Source organism: Procambarus clarkii, chromosome 12, assembly GCF_040958095.1.
Source record: "Procambarus clarkii isolate CNS0578487 chromosome 12, FALCON_Pclarkii_2.0, whole genome shotgun sequence".
NCBI classification, from domain to species: domain Eukaryota; kingdom Metazoa; phylum Arthropoda; class Malacostraca; order Decapoda; family Cambaridae; genus Procambarus; species Procambarus clarkii.
In genome coordinates, this window is record NC_091161.1 from 23,339,110 (window position 1) to 23,358,818 (window position 19,709).

Consider the following 19,709-nt stretch of genomic DNA (forward strand, 5'->3'; position numbering starts at 1 on the left):
ATTGACCACAAGCTGAATTTCCAGGGACACATTCTAAATATATCAAAAAAAGTTTCAAAAACTGTGGGCATTCTTTCTAAGATCAGATATTATGTACCACGCCCTGCCCTGGTGACTCTCTATTACTCCCTTATCTATCATTATCTCAACTATGGTATTTGTGCTTGGGGTTCTACTACCCAAAATCACTTACGTCCTCTAATTACCCAACACAAAGCTGCTATTAGAACAATATCCAACTCTGGCCCCAGACATCACTCGGTACCCCTACTCAAATCTCTGAATATGTTAGATATTAAGTCACTGCACATTCTCTCATGTGTATTATACATATATAAAACGCTAAACTATAATGCCAATCCTGATCTTAAAAGCTTCATAGAAGATTGTAACAGAACCCATGAGCACCACACCAGAAATAAATACAGTTTTGATATTCCTAGAGTACGTCTTAATCTAACTAGAAATGCTCTGCAAATCAAGGGGCCCAGAATGTGGAATGACCTTCCCAACCATGTTAAAGACTGTACCTCTCTCAACCAGTTTAAGATAAAAACTAAACACTACCTAATAAATTCCCTGTAATCTACCTCACTCCTCTATTGTCAACCCATGTCTGTTATTTTCTTTTTTTTTTTTTAATCAACACTGTTTGTCAACCTATTGTATTTGTGCTGCTTTTTCAGTCATGTTCCCCCTTTTTTTTATCTTTATTTGTATTTGTTCTCAACACTTTTTATTCTTTATGCTCAATTAGTATTAAGTTCTAGATATTAATGTTTTTCTTGCCCGAAACGCATTGCGTAATAGTGGCTTTAGGCATTGTATGTACTAGCTCTATCTATATATCAATCCATTAATGTAACATCACTTGTATGTATATACCTTACCTGAATAAACATCTGAATCTGAATCTGAATCTGTTTATCCTACACATAACCCCCTCTCCCCCATCCAATGGGCAGGGGTGGATAGGTTACAATCAAGTTTTTTTTTTTTGCGTTTTATTCAGAGATTAGGTCTTATTAGGTGAGGAAAGATATTCATATTTTAAAGAAGGTTTCTTGGCTCTCCATTTGTAACAAACTTACACATTGATGGAAAATATACAACCTTTTGAAAATCAATATTAGTTTGATCTAGATATTGTAATTAACGAAAGTATTTATGTCACCAGAAAGGTAGAAATATAGGATACATTTAAAATCCTTTGTCATAAATATAACTGAAGTGAAAACGAAGATATATGCGTTTTGATAGTTACATGATGGCTTGCTCTGAGAGTGTGAAACCCTGCACACCAGCCAATAAATTGTATAATTAGTTTCCATATATTTTAATTAATCTTAAAAATCTATATGTCAGAAGAAAGGAAGATGTAGTCGTTAATGTGACAACATTTAAAAATATATATCTCTTAAGTTAAATAAATAATACCACCTTATCGCCGGTGTCCGGACACATGAAAATTACCTAAGTATCAGTATCCAGCCAGGCGGGGATCACAGGCTGCACAATACTGATAAATTATATAATGCACTACTTGTGGTCGATCTCGAACCCATTTATGATTTGACGACTTATAGTGAATTTTGTAACTAATTCATTAAGATTGTATCTTGCTTAGCTAAATGAATTGTGGGGTTCGGTCCATTCATTTTCTTTCTTTATTATGCACCCCATAATACCCATCCTGTGGGCGGTGGTGTAAAGGATTACAGAGGCACATAATCGGTTCAGGAACTGAACCCTCTAGTTCGTTTAGTTAAGCAAATAACAATCTTTTGACGCTAGTTACAAAATTATTAATGTACACATACTTATGCATACATGTACATATACATACGTATACATATATAAATACACATACATATTTAATCACCCACACAAATACACACATCAGTAATTTTTTGTGTCACAAGTGATTCAACAAGAGGCTCCCAACAGTCACTATACAAGGCACTTTACATTTATGGTGAGTCACACAGTTACTAGTCTTGCTGCACACCCACCCAACTGGGCGGCAGCTTTACAGTCATGTGCTCCACACCCAGCCAACTGGGCGGCAGCTTTACAGTCATGTGCTCCACACCCACCCAACTGGGCGGCAGCTTTACAGTCATGTGCTCCACACCCACCCAACTGGGCGGCAGCTTTACAGTCATGTGCTCCACACCCACCCAACTGGGCGGCAGCTTTACAGTCACGTGCTGCACACCCACCCAACTGGGCGGCAGCTTTACAGTCATGTGCTCCACACCCACCCAACTGGGCGGCAGCTTTACAGTCATGTGCTCCACACCCACCCAACTGGGCGGCAGCTTTACAGTCATGTGCTCCACACCCACCCAACTGGGCGGCAGCTTTACAGTCACGTGCTGCACACCCACCCAACTGGGCGGCAGCTTTACAGTCATGTGCTCCACACCCACCCAACTGGGCGGCAGCTTTACAGTCATGTGCTCCACACCCACCCAACTGGGCGGCAGCTTTACAGTCATGTGTATGCATTACCTACAGTAAGCAAATTTTGGATACTTCGCTAAGATTTCGAGCAGCACATCATTATGAATGAAGTACTTACACATTTCATGGACACTATTGATGTTGTTATCTTTAAATTCCGCGATTTTTCACATTCCATTATATAATGACGCAAAGTATGCGAATAGTTCTGCTGACAGAGTTTACATTTAGTCAAATCTACATCATCAGATGTTACAAACTTCCAGAGGTACTTGTAGCTGAGCCTAAACCTAGCAGTGGTAACATCTAGAAGTCTGCTAACATTATTGGATGACCCATAGACGAGCGATTCATCAAAGTTTATACAATATTGTGAAATTGACAGTCAGTGTAGTAACATAAATTGGTAAATCATAAATATTGTAAGTTAAGAATCTGATGCATGTGTGTGTGTTGGGAGGGGCGGGGGTTATACCCTTGGTGAGCGAGAGTGGAAAGTAACCTTAGACGTACTGCGGTCAATGTGTGGGGGGGGGGGGAGGGGGAGGGAGGGTGGGAGAGTCAAATCCACCCTCCAACATCTGGACATAGTACCACCAGCCTCCACAACACTCCATCAGCCTCCAGCTGATGCTTGTAGATGCCTCATCTAACCTCACTTATGTCACACATTAACCTACAGTTCCTGTGATATTTAAACTCCTCATCACAGTGGCGTCTCACCAATATAAACTGTATTGGATTTTGTCCCGAAATAGCTATATGCTGGCTGGACGTGTATGTATGTATGTATGTATGTATGTATGTATGTATGTATGTATGTATGTATGTATGTATGCATGTATGAATGGATAGATGGATGGATGTATGTATGTACGCATGCATGCATGTATGTATGCATGTATGTATGTATGTATGTATGTATGTATGTATGTATGTATGTATGTATGTATGCATGCATGCATGTATGTATGTATGTATGTATGTATGTATGTATGTATGTATGCATGTATGCATGTATGAATGGATAGATGGATGGATGTATGTATGTACGCATGTATGTATGTATGTATGTATGTATGTATGTATGTATGTATGTATGTATGTATGCATGCATGTATGTATGTATGTATGTATGTATGGATAGATGGATGGATGTATGTATGTACGCATGCATGTATGTAATGTATGTATGTATTTATATACGCATGTATATACGCATGTATTTATATATGCATGCATGTATGTATGTATGTATGTATGTATGTATGCATGCATGTATGTATGTATGTATGTATGTATGTATGTATGTATGTATGAATGGATGTACGCATGCATGTATGTATGTATGTATGTATGTATGTATGTATGTATGTATGTATGTATGTATGTATTCCCAATCACGTTAAAGACTCCCCCTCTATCATCCAGTTTAAGAGAAAAACAACTATGTACTAAATAATCGACTCCTTGTAACTTTAATTATGCTGACCTTCCTATCTGTATTCAGACTGAGCCTACCATCATTATAGGTGATTATAACGCTAGACATAGGAATATTGGTAATTCGCAGTTCAGTAATCGTAACGGCAACTAGTGTCACTATTAGGTAGTCACGATGATGCACAGATTGTGGGTGACCTTGAACCGACGCATATCTACGGGAGTATTCCTGATCTATGTCTCGGTTTCAACATCTCCCACACCGTGTGCGCCTCGTCAATAGTGCCAGTTATGGCGTCTGATCATCTGGCCATATTAGCCACTGTAAGCATTGGCAGCTCTATCCTCCCTGGTGGAGTGTTCAAGCGGAAGAGGCTGGCTGTGCCCAGCGATCAACGAGACAATCTTGTTGCTCATGTGTCAGATTGGTGCAGCTCATCTGAGCCTTCATCAGTTGAAGATTTTAACAATGAGCTCACAGGTACTATCAACCAGTTTATAGAATCACTTGATCCATCGTCCAGGCCACGTAACCCAAATTATACTGGTCATAGCACTTATGTTTATTATAATGATTCTAAATTGCAGACACTAAAACGCACTGCCAGAATAATTGGACTAGCTTGTAGAAGGACCCGCACTGCTGAAATGCTTCGGCTCTTTCAAGCGGCTCTGGCTAAGGCCAGGGAACGTATGGTGGAGCTGAGGCAGACAGACTGGGAAACTTTTGTCCGTGGTCTCAATTCTCACACGCCACTAAGTCGGGCATGGAAGGATATCAACAAGATCAAAGGGAAAAATGCTGCAGAGATCTCGTACCCTAATCCTCTGCACAGAGCAAATGAGCTTATTGGTGCTTGGGCCACGACTTCCAGCTTTGACAGTCTTCCTCTACCCTCACAGAATGAATTAAATGATAGATATACTGATAGGGCAAGGCTCCTTGACTTCATGCGTCATCAAGAGGATGACTGTGACATGCTTTTACTGAATACAAACTAGATTCTGCTCTACATAAAGGCAAAGCTACATCACCCGGGGAGGATGGAGTTACTGACGGCATACTGCATATGCTTCTGCTAGTTCCAGGGAATACCTTTCTTCAATTGTATAATATGAGCTATGTAACTGGGGAGCTTCCTAAGTCATGGACCAACAGTGTTATTATTCCCATTCCTAAACCTCACCAGCCGAGTGCTTTTCGCCCAATCTCCCTCACTAGTTGTCTCTATAAGTGTCTTGAGAGGATGGTTCTCAACCGTCTCCTTTACAAAATTATTAATATGTTGTCTCCCCAGATATATGGCTTTACGCATGGAAAGAGTGTACGTCACTGTATTACCACATTCCTCACCCTGCATACTGATAGGTCATACACCACTTTCCTAGATCTTAAGTCAGCCTTTGACATTGCTAACCCACACGTCATTCTGAGAGAACTTGCTAAAATAAATGTTGGAGGATGGCTTCTACGGTGGATAAGAGGCTATCTATCCAACAGGAAGTCATCTGTACTGTTCCATGGGCATAGGAGTGTAACGAGATTTTTTGAACTTGGCACTCCACAGGGAGGTGTCCTCAGTCCTACTCTGTTCAATGTGTTAATCAGTGCACTTTTAAACTTTGTAACTAGAAGGTCCTAGAACCTAGAAAAGAAGGAACTAGAAGGTAACTAGAATTTTCATGTGTCCGGACACCGGCGATAAGGTGGTATTATTTATTTAACTTAAGAGATATATATTTTTAAATGTTGTCACATTAACGACTACATCTTCCTTTCTTCTGACATATAGATTTTTAAGATTAATTAAAATATATGGAAACTAATTATACAATTTATTGGCTGGTGTGCAGGGCTTCACACTCTCAGAGCAAGCCATCAAGTAACTATCAAAACGCATATATCTTCGTTTTCACTTCAGATATATTTATGACAAAGGATTTTAAATGTATCCTATATTTCTACCTTTCTGATGACATAAATACTTTCGTTAATTACAATATCTAGATCAAACTAATATTGATTTTCAAAAGGTTGTATATTTTCCATCAATGTGTAAGTTTGTTACAAATGGAGAGCCAAGAAACCTTCTTTAAAATATGAATATCTTTCCTCACCTAATAAGACCTAATCTCTGAATAAAACGCAAAAAAAAAACTTGATTGTAACCTATCCTCCCCTGCCCATTGGATGGGGGAGAGGGGGTTATGTGTAGGATAAACATATCAATTGTGACACTAGCCCTCCATATATGTCAGTTGCTTAAATTATAAACTGTACTTGTGGTCGGTCTCGAGCCCATTGTTGATGTGACAATGTGCATTGACTTTTGTAACTAGCTTATCAAGATTATAACTTGCTTGGCTATATGAATTGTGGGGCTCATTCCCTGAGCCCATTATGTGCCTCTGTAACACTCCACTATCGTCCATAGGATGGGTATGGAGTGCATAATAAATGAACTAAACTAAGCTCTGCCTTTTTGATAACATATACAATTATTAGCTTTATTTGTGAATCTCAATTAATTAAACAATATATCACAGAGCCTGTAGGGTTCGGTGAGATGAGCGAAGAGACATGGGAGATTTTACATAAGTACAGTACATGGTAGTTTAAGTAGCGAACGCATGTCAACGAATAACGAGTATATATAACAAAACCATTGTCCTATGAAGTCGATTTAACTTCCAAACATATATTTTTTAATTAATGTTAAATGTTTTCTGGCTAGTTATGTTAGATTTTATTAAAAATACGTATTCTACTTGTTAACATTATAATTTAAATTTGTGATAATTTGAGCAGAGAAGTGCGACAACTGGATATGCCAACAAACACTTTCCAAACAACGATATATCTTGGATAAGTCGCTCCACAACATTGCTGCTTGGACCATCGACTTCCTTTGATGCTACTTATTTCATAATGAAATTATATTAGTTTGGAGTAAATGTATGTTTTCTCATGTTCTGCATTCAGCACCCACATTATAGTGAGTAAATATACCATATTACTTCATTACTTAAATAATGCTAGGAGGGTTTGAGTAGCTTTGGGTATTTAGTGCACAGAATCTCCAATAGATGGGGCGAGAGTCGCCCCATCTCTCTCACCCGAGAGAGAGTCGAAACTTAATTTAAAATTGATATATCTTTGTTCTCGAACATGATATATTTCATTTGGTGCAATTATAATAATGTTCATATATCGGTCTTTCTGGAGGCATATAAGATTTTAGGCTTTATTAGCGTATCTTTGATAATTATACAATATATCGGCAAGTGCGTAGGCGTCTGCACTCCATGCCCGACAAGCTACTGAGCGCTACTATAAAAACATATGTATCTTCACTTGAGCTATAAATATGTCTATTGTAATGTATTTAAAATGAAGCTCTTATTTCTATCTTGCTTAAGACTTATAAAACATTTGTGTTTATTAACGAATTTACGTGAAATAAACATTGATCTGAGAGAGAGTTGCTCTGTCGTTCAGTCTGTACGGGGTGGGAGCTCCGTAATTTTTAAAATACAATAATCTTCATTAGAAATTTAAATATGTCTATAGTAAAGTGTTTAAAGTGAAGCTTATATGTCTGTCTTTCTTGAGACATATAAAACATATATGTTTACTAACGAATTCACGTGAAATAAACATTGTTCTGAGAGAGAGTTGCTCGGTCGATCGATCTGTCCGGGGTCGGAGCTCGGCTATTATAAAAGTACACGTATCTTCGGTTTAAATTTAAATATGCCCATGGTAAGGTATTTAGAATGAAGCTTATATTTCTATCTTTCTTGTGACATGTAAAACTTTTACGTTTATTAAGGAATCTGCGTGAAATAGGCATGGTTCTAAGATGAATGCTGCGGTTTTCGAGCTCGACGCGCGGCAATGGACGCCATATACACATCCAGTGGGTGTTATTGGACCCCATACCCATTTTATGGGTGGTTGGAGCCCCATACCCATTCTATGGGTGGTTGGAGCCCCATACCCATCCTGTGGATTGTAGTGGACGCCATACTCATCCTGTGGGTGGTATTGGACCCCTTACTCACCTAACAGGTGGTAGTGGACAATATACCGATCCTGTAGTTGGTATAGTAGACACAATACCATCCTGTTTAGAGTAGTTTACCCCACAGACATTCCAATGAACCATCGTTTTCTGTTAGCGTTCCTACAAAACATCCTTTAAAGATTTGTAAAGCACCAACTATGGTATATAATATTGATTGGTGAAGGACTGTTATTCTATGTAATAATTTTTAGTGCTTATTATAATTTACTAAGAACAACTAATATTTCTCAAAACAAAACTACGAACCTTCAATAGGAAGTAGCTGATCTATAATATTCTAAGAGCATGGACAATAGTAGGTAAATTTCACAACCCATGTGGGACCTGAAAAGTACAATTTTCCTTATAATTGAACCAATCACGACTATTCTGCTATCTAGGTTGACGGACGGGTACTGTGAGACGCAAGTTGGTACGTGAGGAAGAGTTTGGGCCTTGGAAAAAAAAGTAACTGGGAATATATCACATATTTACTAATTCATATTCAACATATTGACTTTAAGCATTAAGTCATATATGTGCTGTCTTGTGTGAGAACGGGTTGGCCCCTGGGCAGCGTATGGGACCCCCAGCTACACCGCGGGCCATTCAAATCGTGCGCGGTACCCATACACTTCATATGAAGTGAAGCGCAGTTGACTGGTAAAACGATTTACACTTCATATGAAGTGATGCGCACTTTAAGGGTTAAGGAATTTGACAAACACTTGCTGTTAGAACATGAAGTGAATGAGATGTATGTCAAGTTTTGTGAAATATATGATAAAGGCACAACAAAATTTATTCCAAAGGAGAGATGCAGAACTAGGAAAAGGGGATTTGTTTGCAGATGTCATCTGGATTTTTCCGAGTTTCGGAGTTTCCGTTTATATTTTCTATTTTGATCCAAATATGTATAATGTTAATGAATTTTGATAAATGAGCTTTCCTGTCTACTTAGGTAATGATTCCAAAGATCGTCCTTCCTTTCCTCCCTGGAATCTGGATGTAGCAGGTGCTCAATTGTCAAAAGTGAAAAATTTGGTTTGTCATCCAAATGCACCATATCAGTAAATTTTTTAATAATATTTTAAAAATAGTATGTGGCACTATTTTTGCAAAATCATTACAAGATCTATTATTCTAATAGGGGTTTGATAAAATACAGTAGAAAGCCTACTGGTTTTACCTGTAATAGGGTTTGATACAGTTGATTATGGATATATTGTAACGAAATGCTCCTATTGTTAAGAAACACTTTTTTAAAGAGTATTATTTTCAGAGCAGCTCTGAAAATTAGTTGATTACAGATAATGCTACATAATACACTTAATGTGTGTATATGTTACCACAAGTGAGGTATATAATGGTATTTATGAATAAGATGTAATTGTCTTTGACACTGATAAAATTAAGTACTGTGGTTTTATATACTGATAATTAGCTAAAAATATATACTATACAAGTAAATAAATTATTTTACCTTGCACGTAGATCCACCAAGCCTTTATGGTGTGCGTTTCAGTACGTCGGAAATCTGGAATCTCTTATCTGCAATGAAACAATACATATTATTGCACTTACCAAAAAATGGATGAATGTAGAAAATAGAGAACTATTAGCTGAATATCAAATAAATGGATTTAATCTATTTCACACAGATAGATATATTAGACAAGGAGAGGAAGTAGCCATGCATGTTAGGTAATATTTGAAATGTAGTCTCGAAAAGACTACATTTCAACAGAAACGTGCCACACAAGACTGAACCTCATCGAGGCCAAACGTCTAAATGAGAGCATGAACGAGTAAGAAATAATACTTAAACACCTGGCATCATACACACAATGAATGCACCTGCAGACACACAACGAGCACTATCAACATAGCAAAGATTACTCCATAAACAAAAAATCATTAAATATGATTGACAATGAGATGAAATAATGCACAGTATGTCAATTTTGTTAATTTTTTTCATTACTGAACTAGGTTTTCAATGCTTACATTTGTTATTGGCATTCTTTGCTTCATATCTGAAGCTTCGTTTTAAGTTTCCACTTCAGACGTGTTTTCCGCAGCTATGCATCTCTGGTTTGCAGCATCAAAATCATCTGTAATAACTGAATATAATTAATAATATATCAGTGAGATATATATTTATCATTACCTAGTAGTAGTGAACACTAAGAAATAACATAAATCAGCTTTCTAAAGAGATGTTTAATAATACAACATACATGATTTGGAACTTATAACTGGGTTAAGTACTTTGCACATAAATCTCAAGGAGCCATTAGGAAACCCTGCTTGTGATTAAAATATTATGCTGCTTTTATATACTGTATGTGCAGCACAGTACCTCTCCTCTCAATACACCAGCACTGGCCCTCACCTCTCAATACACCACCACTGCCCCTCACCTCTCAATACTCCACCACTGCCCCTCACCTCTCAATACTCCACCACTGCCCCTCACCTCTCAATACACCACCAATGCCCCTCGCCTCTCAGTACACCACCACTGCCCCTCGCCTCTCAGTACACCACCACTGCCCCTCGCCTCTCAGTACACCACCACTGCCCCTCACCTCTCAGTACACCACCACTGCCCCTCGCCTCTCAGTACACCACCACTGCCCCTCGCCTCTCAGTACACCACCACTGCCCCTCGCCTCTCAGTACACCACCACTGCCCCTCGCCTCTCATTACACCACCACTGTCCCTCACCTCTCAATACACCAACACTGCCCCTCACCTCTCAATACACCAACACTGCTCCTCACCTCTCAGTACACCACCACTGCCCCTCGCCTCTCAATACACCACCACTGCCCCTCGCCTCTCAGTACACCACCACTGCCCCTCACCTCTCAATACACCACCACTGCCCCTCACCTCTCAATACACCACCACTGTCCCTCACCTCTCAATACACCAACACTGCCCCTCACCTCTCAATACACCAACACTGCTCCTCACCTCTCAATACACCACCACTGCCCCTCACCTCTCAGTACACCACCACTGCCCCTCGCCTCTCAGTACACCACCACTGCCCCTCACCTCTCAATACACCATCACTGCCCCTCGCCTCTCAATACACCATCACTGCCCCTCGCCTCTCAATACACCACCACTGCCCCTCACCTCTCAATACACCACCACTGCCCCTCGCCTCTCATTACACCACCACTGCCCCTCGCCTCTCATTACACCACCACTGCCCCTCACCTCTCAATACACCACCACTGCCCCTCGCCTCTCAATACACCACCACTGCCCCTCACCTCTCAATACACCACCACTGCCCTCACCTCTCAATACACCACCACTGCCCCTCACCTCTCAATACACCACCACTGCCCCTCGCCTCTCAGTACACCACCACTGCCCCTCACCTCTCAATACACCACCACTGCCCCTCACCTCTCAATACACCACCACTGCCCCTCACTTCTTAATACACCACCACTGCCCCTCACTTCTCACTACACCACCACTGCTCCTCACCTCTTAATACACCAGCACTATAGCCAGCACCAGAATCTAATAATATTATAAAATATAAGTGTTTACTTACGATAATATTTGCATGATTGCATGAAGCGTTTGTCTTCTTGCTGACTGCACGGACCACAAACTGACCGCTTTGTTGATGTTCCTGGCGGCGGATGACGCTGTGACGTCACAGGTGAGGGACGCTTTGCGCACTACTCAATCGTCGCTTGAACCCATCATAAATAGTTTTGTTATTTTTATTATTTTATTTTTATTTATTTTTATACAAGAAGTTACACTGGAAGTTAACACAGAATATAGAAAATAAGTTGAATTAACATTCTTGTAAAGCCAAGCACGCATAGCGTTTCGGGTAAGTCTTTAAACTAACAGTTTTTTTTTTTTTATAAATTAACAGTAAAATTGATAAAAAATGTTACCAGGTATTTTATAGTTTTTTTTACAGGTACAGATAATTTTAAGTAAAATAATTACAGTAAAATCAACAAAAATGTTTACAGGTAATTTGAAGAAATATTGACACAAAAGCAGATCAGAATAATACACAATAAAGAAACAAGGATTACTAGATACATGAGAATAGCATTTCAGGGTTATACATTGGTTCACTGAAGCACAATATGAGGATCATTTCGAGGAAAGTTTCAAGGAATAATGCAGTAGAAAATGCACTCAATACAACAACCATGATATCAAATGATATCTAAGATTACAATGTTAAAGTAATATGGCTTAGGAACAAATATTGGGGGATTGAGTAGCACTAGATACAGTGTGAAGATAAAGCCCATGGTAGAAAACTATGAAGATGAAATTAGGTACTTTTTGGTTTTATTTTTGAATATGGCAAAAGTTGGACAGCTTTTCAAATCATTAGGGAGTAAGTTCCATAGAGTAGGTCCCTTTATTTACATAGTGTTTACATAGATCAAGTTTGACTCTGGGGATATCAAAGAGATATTTATGTCTGGTGTGGTGGGCATGTGTTCTATTACGTCTGTCCCGGAAGAGTTTCAGAACAGGGTTTGCACTTAGAAAAAGGGTTTTATAAACGTAATTTACACAGGAGAATGTGTGAACTGAATTTATGTTTAGCATGTTTAGGGATTTAAACAGAGGAGCTGTGTGTTGTCTGAAAGTAGAGTTAGTTATTGTCCTGATAGCAGATTTTTGCTGGATGATGATGGGCTTGAGGTAGTTTGCAGAGGTTGAACCCCAAACACAGCTACCATAAGTAAGATAGAGATAGATAAGTGCATAATAGAGTGAGAGGAGAGCAGAGTAGGGTACATAATATCTGATCTTAGAGAGTATCTTAGAGAGTATACCAATTGTTTTAGAAACCTTTTTAGTTATGTGTTGTATATGGGTGCTGAAGTTGAGTCTCTTGTCTAAGTACAGGCCAAGGAACTTTCCATCATTTTTATTGCTAATGTTTACATTATCTATCTGAAGCTGAATTGCATTTGTTGATTTGCTTCCAAATAAGATGTAGTAGGTCTTTTCTATGTTTAGTGTGAGTTTGTTGGTTGACATCCACAAGTAGACTTTTTTTAATTAATTGTTTACAACCTTATTTAACATGAGTGGGTTGGGGTCAAAGTAGATGAGTAGTATCATCAGCAAACAATATAGGTTTAAGTATGTTAGAGACATTAGGGAGATCATTGATGTATACAAGAATCAGGAGGGTCCTAGGATGCTGCCCTGTGGCAGCAATACAGTTATTGGTAGAGTGGGAGAAGATATATCATTGATGGCTACATATTAGTGTCTGTTACCAAGATAGGATCGGATATAGTTCAGGGCAAGGCCACGGATTCCATATTGGTGGAGTTTAAGTAAGAGGTAGTTATGGTTAACAGTATCAAAAGCCTTTCTCAGGTCAATGAAGAGTTCAATTGGAAACTCACTTTTGTCGAGGGCTGAGAAGATTAAGTCAAGCAGACTAAAAATACCATCATTGGTACTCTTTTGGGAGCGGAAGCCAAACTGACAAGGACTTAGTATATTGAATTTTATAAGGGAGTAGAGCTATTTGTAAAAAAAAAAAATTAAAATATTTTTGATAATATAGTTAGATTTGATATGGGTCTGTAATTATTTATGTCTGCCGTGTTACCTCTATGAACTGGCGTTACTCTTGCTTTTTTAAGGATATCAGGGAAGGTATGACACTCTAGGGATTTATTGAACAGCAATGCTATGGGTGGTGCAAGGGCATGGGGGGCACTCCTGTATACTATCGATGGTATTTCACTAATGTTCCCAGCTTTGGTTTTTAGCGAGTGAATGATGGACACAACATCTGGAGGGCTGACCGGAGAGAGGAGAAGAGAGTTTGGATAGCTGCCTGAAAGATATGTGGTAATATATGTCTGAGTCTGGGATTTTTAGGGGCAAGGTTAGCACAAATCGATGAAAAGAAGCTATTAAATTCAGTTGTTGTTTCAAGATCTGTTGCAGGTACTCACCTAGTTGTGCTTGCGGGGCTTGAGCTCTGGCTTTTTGGTCCCGCCTCTCAACCGTCAATCAACAGGTGTACAGGTTCCTGAGCCTATTGGGCTCTATCATATCTACACTTGAAACTGTGTATGGAGTCAGCCTCCACCACATTGCTTCCTAATGCATTCCATTTGTCAACCACTCTGACACTAAAAAAGTTCTTTCTAATATCTCTGTGGCTCATTTGGGCACTCAGTTTCCACCTGTGTCCCCTAGTGCGTGTGCCCCTTGTGTTAAATAGCCTGTCTTTATCAACCCTGTCGATTCCCTTGAGAATCTTGAATGTGGTGATCATGTCCCCCCTAACTCTTCTGTCTTCCAACGAAGTGAGGTTCAATTCCCGTAGTCTCTCCTCGTAGCTCATACCTCTCAGCTCGGGTACTAGTCTGGTGGCAAACCTTTGAACCTTTTCCAGTTTAGTCTTATGCTTGACTAGATATGGACTCCATGCTGGAGCCGCATACTCCAGGATTGGTCTGACATATGTGGTATATAATGTTCTGAAAGATTCCTTACACAAGTTTCTAAAGGCCGTTCTTATGTTAGCCAACCTGGCATATGCTGCTGATGTTATCCTCTTGATATGAGCTTCAGGGGACAGGTCTGGCGTGATATCAACCCCCAGGTCTTTCTCTCTCTCTGACTCTTGAAGTATTTCATCTCCCAAGTGATACCTTGTATCTGGTCTCCTGCTTCCTATCCCTATCTTCATTACATTACATTTGCTTGGGTTAAACTCTAACATCCATTTGTTCGACCATTCCTGCAGCTTGTCCAGGTCTCCTTGAAGCCTCACGCTGTCCTCCTCTGTCTTAATCCTTCTCATAATTTTGGCGTCGTCAGCAAACATTGAGAGGAATGAGTCTATACCCTCTGGGAGATCATAAACGTATATCAGAAACAGGATAGGTCCAAGCACAGAGCCCTGTGGGACTCCACTGGTGACTTCACGCCATTCTGAGGTCTCACCCCTCACTATAACTCTCTGCTTCCTATTGCTTAGGTACTCCCTTATCCACTGGAGCGCCCTACCAGTTACTCCTGCCTGTTTCTCCAGCTTATGCATGAACCTTTTATGGGGTACTGTGTCAAAGGCTTTCCGACAGTCCAAAAATATGCAGTCCGCCCATCCTTCTCTTTCTTGCTTAATCTTTGTCACCTGATCATAGAATTCTATCAAGCCTGTAAGGCAAGATTTACCCTCCCTGAACCCATGTTGATGGGTTGTCACGAAATCTCTTCTCTCCAGATGTGTTACTAGGTTTTTTCTCACAATCTTCTCCATCACCTTGCATGGTATACAAGTTAAGGACACTGGCCTGTAGTTCAGTGCCTCTTGTCTGTCATCCTTTTTAAATATTGGTACTACATTAGCAGTCTTCCATACTTCTGGTAGGTCTCCCGTTTCCAGTGACCTACTATACACTATGGAGAGTGGCAAGCAAAGTACTCCTGCACACTCTTTCAATACCCATGGTGAGATTCAATCCGGCACAACAGCTTTTCTCACATCCAGCTCCAATAGGTGCTTCTTGACCTCATCTCTTGTAATTTCGAACCTTTCCAAGGTCACCTGGTTTGCTGTCACCTCTCCTAGCGCCGTGACTTCTCCCTGTTCTATTATAAAGACCTCCTGGAACCTTTTGTTGAGTTCTTCACACACCTCTTTGTCATTGTCTGTGTACCTGTCCTCGCCCATCCTAAGTTTCATCACCTGTTCCTTCACTGTTGTCTTCCTCCTGATGTGACTGTAGTAGCTTTGGTTCGGTCTTGGCTTTATTAGCTATATCATTTTCATACCTTTTCTCAGCTGCTCTTCTCACACTAACATACTCGTTCCTGGTTCTCTGGTATCTCTCTCTACTTTCTGGTGTTCTGTTATTACGGAAGTTCCTCCATGCCCTTTGTGTGTGTGTGTGTGTGTGTGTGTGTGTGTGTGTGTGTGTGTGTGTGTGTGTTCGATCCCTTGTAACGATTCGTGTGTGAACCGTAGACAAACTAGTAAATATTTAAGTTTATATTTATCTCAACACTGTGTGAATAAAATGGGGCCAAACAATCTAATGCATTGTATTTATATGCCAGTTTATATAATCATTATATTAATTGGAGAGAGCCAATACATATTTTAAGTGCAGGAATTTTGTTGAACGAAATTTGATCAAGTCGGCCCAATTAACTAATGTCCCAATATTTTTAATGTTAGCATTGACCTGTACAAACTAGACCCATATTTATATATTGTAGTTACAAATTGTAGCGACCTACTTAGTGTGGAAGGCAGGCTCGTGATTCGTCGATCTTCACCTGACCACAGTAAAGCGAGGCGATGACATAGGGTGGGGGAGGGGGTGGGGGTCTGTCATATATAATTTCTCTCAAACCGCTTTACTCTTAGAATGTCAGCCCCACTCCCGTCTGGAGTTTTATACCGGAAGAGACGGAAGGCCTTCTTCAGTGATGTGAATTAGCGATCAGAACACTATCCAGATAGAAAGCTTTCTTCCATCGGCACTGCGACCCGATGAAGGGGAAGTCAGCTGAACGACTTGGGCTTTGTCTTCGCTCCTGGTGCTAGCCAAACAGCACCATGTTCCACTGCATCAAGGGTCAGTTCCGAGGAACCTACACCAAGGCCGAGATTCTGGCCCTCTTGACGGCGAACTCTGATGTTGCTCACGTCGACGTCATCATGAAAAAAAGGAAAACATCGTTTTTCTTGTGTTCAACCAGGAAAATGATTGAACGGTTTCAACCGTTTCCGTTGGTTGAAACTCGACGGAACCAACCCACATTGGTGGGGGGTGGGGTGCTTGATCTCACGTTTGTCTCCACCAGTATTTATGAGTTGACATTGGCCAGTTGACCATGTTCTGCCTAGCGACTCCGTTGCTACAAAAACAGTTATTAATATTGCATTACCTCCCAGACCTCCAGTTCCCGAGCCCGGATGGGACTTTATCAAAGCAAATTGGACGGTTTCAGGAAGCTCTCGAAACTTGGCACCAAAACTACACTCCTCCTGACAACACCGAAGAAATGGAAAAAGATTTAGTAAATGCAAGACAGAGCAGCAAATCACGACATCCACAAGAGGAAAACAATTACCCAACAACATAAGGACCACTGGTATTACTATTATAGGATCAAAGATCTACATAACAGACTAAATTGTGCACGAAAGAGTTTCAGAAGAGATAGAACCGAAGCTAATCTAGGACTTGTTAGAGCTGTCCGAAATCAAGTGCACGAAGAAACAGCCAAAATCAAAGAAAATGGCTCGAGTGGTGTGCCAAACTAAATCAGCATACATCCTTGGGCGACATTTGGAGACAGATCAACATTGCCAAAGGCAAATCGCCTCCTGCTCTGCCACATGTTCATCCAGAGCAAGAACCAGAAAGGTTAGCAAATCTATTTGCTTCAAGAGCTAGTTCTACTAAACTTCCTCAAGCAACTCTGACTCACCAACAAAGACAAAGAAGCAAGATTGGAAAAAATAGATGATGCTTTAGCCTTACCTGACGAACTAGACCAACCATTCAATCTGAAAGAACTCAGGAGAGCTACAAAAAAAATAAAAACACAGATCCAGGTGAGAACAAAATCACAACATGCTGGCCAAGCTAGGAGAAAAGGGTGAAGAAGCCTTCTTGAATCTCACCAACGAAGTATGGGTGACATGAGCTCGACCACTCTTGGAACAGTGCAATTATAGTTCCCATTCCAAAACCTAAAGACCTTGGAAATCCAAGACCCATCTCATTAACAAGCTGTCTGGCCAAAACCGCAGAAAGAAGGCTCTTAATCGAATTGAATGGAAAGCCAATCCACTACAACAAAATATGTTTGCTTACAGAAAAGGTGTTGGAACCACAGAAATCCTTACCTCCTTCCTGGATCAAATCAATGACAAACCTGGAATCCTTATATTTCTAAACCTAGAAAAAGCCTTCAAGTTAGCCAAGGCTCCAGCTACACTGTGCTGCCTTGTGGAAAAGAAAATTAAAGGACACGCTCTTGCCTTTGCCAAAGAAAGCCTGCTTAACCGAGAAGCTAAAGACAAATTCCCCCCCCCCCAAAAAAAAAATCGACCTCAAAGAGGCTGGAAAATTGAACTCCGCAGGGAGGAATACTCTCTTGTATGTATGTACCTTACCTAAATAAACATTTGATTTGATTTGATTTGAAGCGCTTTCCTCTTCAACTGTCTCGTGGAATAATTCATAAAGCTCAAGTTACCAAAAGCCAAACTTCTTAACTATGCAGACGACTTTGTGTTCATCATCAATGGCAAAGGCGCCAGGAACCCTGCACAAAAAGCCTAGATAATATCAGCAGGGAAGCGGAACGCATAACTTTGTAAATAAAGAGCAATAAAACCAAAACAATGGCCGTTAAAATGAGAACAAGACATCAGAATCACAATACAAGTTCATGAAATTGAGTGGGTTACCTCTTTTCAATACCTAGGAGTCATAATAGACAGGCAGTTAAAATTCACTCAAGAAATTGAATATATTCGGCAACTTTGTAAAACCAGAAACTCAGCTTTGCGCTCCCTGACAAGTCTTAGAGATGGTGCATCTCTACCAGTGCTCAAAATGTACTACGTTCAAGCAGTTATTTACGATGATATTTATTGTTTATTAGAACAGTTATTGCTGCTGCTGCTCTTACATCCCTCAATGATAATCAATGGGAGAAACTGGAAGTGTCTCAAAATGATGCTCACAGAACATTGCTGGGAGCACCTATACGGACGCGTCGAGAGACTAAGAATGAAAACCAACTTACCAGCATTAGAAAGCAGGATCAAAGGATAGCCGCCAGAAGAGCAAAACTTGTTAAAACCACTGCCTGACTGTCAATCAAAGATAGCATACACAGATCGCTTCAGATAAACCTTCAATATAGAACAAGTGCATGGATAGATAATCTGGTCAAGATTCTAGAGAAAGTGAACTTGAAATGAACCTTTAAGAACATAGATAGATAGATAGATAGACCATATAAATACTTTCGGCAGCCTTCACCATGGGAAGAATCGAATCTGAAGAAAATCATTGAAGGATTACCGTTAAAAAGTTAGCATGTGACTTGCAGAGGCTCAAAGCAGTCATAGAACAACAAATGGAAACAATCTCAAGACCTACAACGACTCATCTTCACAGATGGATCAGTTGATCAAGAAAAAGGTTCTGCAGGGGCAGCAGTTTACACTAACAACCATGAAGCTTACTGGATAATTAATAGTGGGTGCTCAACATTTGCAAACATAATTATATGCCCTGAAGGAGGCCATATACTATACAATTGAGAATAATTTACATGATATCATCATTCATACCGACTAAATCTTCGCTACAGGCATTGTTATCCAGTCAGCACAGAGATCACAGAGACTCCTCACAGAAATCAAACATATAGGAAAAGAAGCCTATGCAGGCGATGAGTCACAATAACGTGGCTAAATTATGTTGACCAGACCACACACTAGAAGGTGAAGGGACGACGACGTTTCGGTCCGTCCTGGACCATTCTCACAATCGACTTGAGAATGACCCAGGACGGACCGAAACGTCGTTGTCCCTTCACCTTCTAGGTTGTGGTCTGGTCAACAAAGAAGCCTATAATGTAGGGTTGTCAATCACCCTAAATTGGGTAGCAAGTCACATTGGCATAGATGGTAATGAAAATGTAGC

The 19,709-nt window shown here is 40.1% G+C and overlaps 1 long non-coding RNA gene across 1 annotated transcript; it reads right to left on the minus strand.

The window, feature by feature from the left end:
• Positions 1-9,512: 9,512 nt before the first annotated feature.
• Positions 9,513-11,671, minus strand: LOC138364115 (uncharacterized). The gene is made up of 3 exons (XR_011228304.1): positions 11,561-11,671; positions 9,984-10,090; positions 9,513-9,527 (listed from the first exon to the last, which is right to left on the minus strand). It is a non-coding gene; the product is annotated as an uncharacterized lncRNA (long non-coding RNA).
• Between the last annotated feature and the right edge of the window lie 8,038 nt (positions 11,672-19,709).